The sequence below is a fragment of the Mus pahari genome, chromosome 12 (genome assembly GCF_900095145.1).
Source record: "Mus pahari chromosome 12, PAHARI_EIJ_v1.1, whole genome shotgun sequence".
Taxonomy (NCBI): domain Eukaryota; kingdom Metazoa; phylum Chordata; class Mammalia; order Rodentia; family Muridae; genus Mus; species Mus pahari.
The window spans coordinates 3,996,784-4,002,653 of NC_034601.1; positions in this window are offsets into that span (position 1 = coordinate 3,996,784).

A 5,870-nucleotide genomic window follows, 5' to 3' on the forward strand; every position below is an offset into this window, starting at 1 on the left:
AGGAGGAGGAGGAGGAGGAGGAGGAGGAGGAGGAGGAGCAGCAGCAGCAGCAGCAGCAGCAGCAGCAGCAGCAGCAGCAGCAGCAGCAGCAGGAGCTGCCACCGCCCAGGGCCAAATGATTTTAGCGCAGAATTCTACCAGATCTTCACAGAGTTAATACCAACATTCTTCAAACTATTCTACAAAATATAAACACTGCTAAATTTATGTTATGAAACCACATTCACACTGATGTCTAAACCACACAAACACTCAACCAAGAGAATTTCAGATAAATCTCCCTTATATTGATGCAAAATACTTAATAAAATACTCACAAACAGAATCTAAGAACACATCAAAAACTTTATCCACCATGGTCAAGCAGGCTTTCATCCCAGGGAAGCAGGGATGTCTTAACATACTAAATGCCATCAATGTCATCTAGGATTTTAAAAAAATGCAAGGAAAAAACAGCATGATCATCTCATTTGATGTTGAACCAACACCCCTTCATGTTAAAATCCTTAGAGAGATCAGAGATACAAGGCATATACCTAACCATAATAGAAGCAACATACAGCAACCCAATAGCCAACATCAAATTAAATGGAGAGAACCTTAAAGCAGCTCTACTAAAATCAGGGATGAGAAAAGGCTGTCCACTCTTCTCCTTCCTCTACCCATGATCTACCATGCTCATTGATTGGTAGGGTCAACAAGGTAAAAACGGTCATTCTAGCAAAAGCAACCTACAGATTCAATGCAATTCCTATCAAAATCCCAACAAAAATCTTTGCAGAAACTGAAAGAACAATACTCAACTTCATATGGAAAAACAAAAAAAAAATCAGGATAACTAAAACAATCCTGGACAATAAAAGAACTTCTGGAGGTATCACCATCCCTGATTTCGACCTGTGCTACAGAGCAATAGTAACAAAATTCTGTATGGCATTAGTATAGAAATGGATAGGTTGGACAATGGAATTGAATTGAAGACCCAGAAATAAACCTACACACCCATGGACCCATGGACACTTTTTGACAAAGAAGCCAAAACCATACAATGGAGAAAAGAAAGCATCTTCAACAAATGGTGCTGCTCTAACTTGATGTCTGAATGCTGAATAATGCAAACAGAGCCATATCTGTCACCCTGCACAAAACTCAAGTCCAAGGATCAAGGGCCTCAACATAAAACTGGATACATTAAGTCTAATAGAAGAGAAATTGGGGATTAGTCTTAAATGCTTTGGTATAGGAGACAACTTCCTGAATGGCACCAATGGCTCAGGCACCAAGATCAACAATTAATAAATGGCACCTCATTAGCTGGGTGAGGTGGCGCATGTCTTTAATCCCAGCACTCGGGAGGCAGAGGCAGGGAGTTTTCTGATTTTGAGGCCAGCCTGGTCTACAAAGTGAGTTCCAGGACAGCCAGGGCTACACAGAGAAACCCTGTCTCGAAAAAACAAACAAACAAACAAAAAAGGCACCTCATGAAACTGAGAAGGCTAGACTTCCAAGAAGGGATTGGAACATTAATCCAGCCACAAAATCTTAGACCACAAGAGGAATGGCTCTCCTCTCTGAGGGAGAGGAGGCTGGAAAGTATATAAATAATTAATAGAGAAGCAGAAGAGGTAAAATGGAGGAAGAGGAGGAGGAGGACGAGGAGGACGAGGAGGACGAGGAGGACGAGGAGGACGAGGAGGAGGACGAGGACGAAGAGGAGGAGGAGGAGGAGGACGAGGATGAAGAGGAGGAGGAAGAGGAGGACGAGGAGGAGGACGAGGAGGATGAGGAGGAGGAGGAAGAGGAGGAGGAGGAGGAGGAGGAGGACGAGGAGGAGGACGAGGAGGAGGGTAGGCATACTTCCATTAGCCCTTCTGCCCTAAGTCTCTCTTTTGGAATCAGCATGCCCCCAGAGAGCATCAGTGGGAGGCTGCACTGAATCACTTACTCTGGTGTTAGAGGGCTTTAGGCATCAGTACAGATTGGCATCTGGGTCTACTGCACAACCTGGAACACAACAGATACTCAAAAATGATCTTGAATATATCACCCTAATAAAACTTTCATAAAATATATTTTTAAAAGGTAGTTTTGGAACTATCACCATTTAGTATCTGAGTGACACTCATGTACCCATCTGTGAAATGGGCATGCAGATGTTAATGTTAGAAAATTTCTGCCTAGGGAATCATTCAATGCCTAGAGGATTTCCCTCACCAGTGAAACATTAGTGCAAATAGAATTATTAAAGAAAGAGTTTTTCCGAAAGACATAAGCTGTACACACATGGGGCTGTGTTAAATATTGCAGAAGGAGAATAAATCAGGGAAGCTAATTCTGTCTGGGTAGGTGTTGTATTAATAATAATAAATGATCATTCTAGATTGCTAGATTTAGGATAATTATTTTAATTGTATGTTTCACCATCTGGATGACAGTTGTGGATGTTTAAACAAGTTTTCAATTAGTATTTCGAGGGAGTGCCAAGAAAATCACCAGGTATTAAATTCCTTTCCTTCTTTCATAATAATTTTTATTATTTTTTTGTTTTGCTTCTTAATTTTAGGTTTGAATAAAACCTGAACCTCTGGGCAAGTGAGTTATACAGGGACAGCTGCCAAGCCAGTGAGTGATGATGCCAGGATCAAACCCTGGCTCTTACTGGGGTAGGTGACAATGTGACTTCAGAGTCTGGTTTCTGTGGTGTCACACTGGGAAAATATGTGGGATGCAATGGATGTAGCCTTGGTGGGTGTGGCCTTGGGGGATGTGGATTCAGTATCACAAGTCACATAGCACTCTTGGCACATCACGTACTGCCAAGAAGGTTTTTGTCAATTTCGTTTCCACTGGCAAGAACGCCGTTTTGAAGGGTATTCCAGTGCTGTTCTGCGCACTACGTCTAGCTGTGCTTTTGCAGCAAACCTGCATGATACAGATTATTCACTCAGTTTGGAAAAGTATTAAACAAGTTCTATGACATGTTTTACATCACTGGACGTCAGTGAGATCATGCTGAATACAGAGACAGTGACCACTAGTGTCTCTTTCTTTTACTTGTGGATGGAGTTTTCCCTGTGAGCAGCTAACACGAGAGATCTTCCTCGGAACACTTAGTGAGAATCTTTGTGAAAACAGACAAAGGTGCTGGCAAGATGATTCAGTAAATAGTGGTGCTGGCCACCAACCTTGACAACCTGAGTTTGAACCTCAGCACCCTCATGGAGAATGGAGAGAGCCAATTCCTGTGCGTTGCCCTCTGACATCCCTCCGCACATGAGCTATGGAATGCATTTACAAATGCATGTGCATGTAAACACACAAATAACTGTACAGCACAGGGAATACAGACAAGGAAGGACCACATGATCTCATAGTCCCAGATGCCCTGTGAGACATAGCTTAGCTTTCCAAATGCCCCCAGTGGTTTAGTTTATGCTGTTTCCTTTCGGAAATGTTGAATGTAAGCTATGCAGGCTGTCTCCCTCGAAGAGATTTCTCAGGCAGAAGATGTGCTGCCTCCAACTTGTCTCCTGTGCTGCAAAGGACACGGAGAGCAAGGGCCATAAAGGAAACGTACATTCTAGAAATGCAAACAGGAGCATATCTCTCAGCCTCGCCTTCCGTGGGGGCATAACAGGAGTCATTTCATTCAATAGCATCTGACAGAAAGCAATGATCAACTTCTGAGATGTGGGCAATAAAGATATTTCAAAATGCTTGGAGAAGATTCTCTGCGAGGATAGACCTGGGTGGGAAACGCAGAGCTGAGCCTCTGTGCATTGGAGAAGGGAAGATGGCAGCCGTGGATTGTGGTCTGTCTCTCTTGATACGGAGTGATTTGCAATCTGAAAGTGAAGTTGGCCTGGAAAGAGAGAGGGAGAGAGAGATAACAAGGCAAAAAATATTCAATTTGAAGTTGCCTTCAAGGAAAAAATGTCACCCGGAAAATGATTTTATCAGGTTTGAAATGCAAATGTAATACAATCTCTGACATATTTGGATTGGTAAAATAATATATTTCAGGATTGGGTGAAGAGAGGGCCTCCATGCAGAGGAAACTGCACCACTGGGCAGAGCCAGGAAATACAATCCGTCACTGAAGACAAAGAGAATTCCTGGTGTTGGTTCGGCCATCACTGGAAAGATGCCTGAGGTTAGCCAAGGTTCTCCCTTCCACACTCGCTGCATTCTCTCCCAGGGGACAATAGAGAGGATGGGTAGGAGCATAGTCCTCACTTCTGTGACCCCTGAAGCAGACGAGGCTGGGTTTCTTCTGCCAACCCCCTCTGGGTTGGGCTTCTGTTATCACATGTTTATAAACTGGCTTCGCCACTTCATCTTTGCTCTGACAGAGTCGATTGCATTAGAAATAGAAACTGACGGAAGCCAGGAAGATTCTTGGTCTTCAATTTTAAATAGAGGCCAATAAGAGCTATGGAGTAATGACCAAATTGTGTGTGTGTGTGTGTGTGTGTGTGTGTGTGTCTGTCTGTCTGTCTGTCTGTCCGTCTGTCTGTCTGTCTGTCTCGACCTCCCAGACAGATCTGGAATTGCAGAGACAGGCCATTGAGCCAAGCTTTTTCCATGGCTGCTGGGGTTGTCCCTGTACTTGCCCAGCAGGCGTTTTATTAACTAAACTCTCTTCCCAGCCCCTGTCTCTTTATGAGAGAAGCTAAAATGCATGACCATCCACAGTAGATAAAGCCCATGGAGGAGAGGTGGATGCTCCAATGAGAGATGCAGCTTACTGGGAATGGGTGTCCTCCCCCAGGAATGAAGCTGCCAGATGCTCTCAGAATATCATTATCCACCCTAATGTCGGAGCCTCGGTTTACTGAAAAGGAGATCAAGGCTGGACTTTTTTCTAGGTTGGGCGGGAAGATGCTCGCAGACAACACTAAAATGGCAGGGTTAAATTCGTGTCCCTGCAGTCTGAAGCCAGGACCCCCACACTTGTCCTCTTTGCCTCAGTTTCATTGTTGGTTTTTCCTCCTTCCCGGAGTCTACACTGCTCGTTAGTGATGGAAGCTTTACCTCTAAGTCACACCACCACGTGACTGCAGACGCACTCTGCCTTATGTTACCTTGCTTCCAATTTGACTTTTGTTTTAAATAGTACTGGGGTTGAACCCAGGGCCTCAAGCACAGCCTACATGTACTCTACCACTGAGCTGTAGCCTCAATCCTCTTGCATTTGAATGTCCTATGAGGTCTTACTGAACAGAGCAGAGTGCCATTAACACATTGGATAGCACCAAAAGTCTGTAATGTGTGATCCCCCTGCCTCAGTCTCATAAGTACTGGGTTGCAGGCCTGGACACCAAGCTTGTTGTGGATTTTTTTTTTTTTTTTGAAACAGGGTTTCTCTGTGTAGCCCTGGCTGTCCTGGAACTCACTCTGTAGACCAGGCTGGCCTCGAACTCAGAAATCTGCCTGCCTCTGCCTGCCAAGTTCTGGAATTAAAGGTGTGTGCCACCTCTGCCCAGTTTGTTGTGGAATTTTAAATTTAATATAAATAAATATGTTGTATTGCTAAAAGATACCTTATATTATTAGCATAAATATAAAACAAATACCATCAATTGTAACTAGAAAAAACGAGTAAAGAATAAGATAAAAATAAAGTATTGCTATGACGATTTATGTATATGTGTGTATACACAGCCACTGTATGCCATAATATGTCTAAGTTTTCAAGTCTGGGTCCTGCTTTCTTCTTGTCAACAAAAAAAGAATAGGAAGGATTAAAGTGAGTGCTGGAGACATAGCTATAATTCAGTGCTTTGACAAATGTTCAATACTCAGGGACTTTATAGAAGGAAGGAGGGAGGAAGGGATGGAGGGAGGGATGGAGGGAGGGAGGGAGGGAG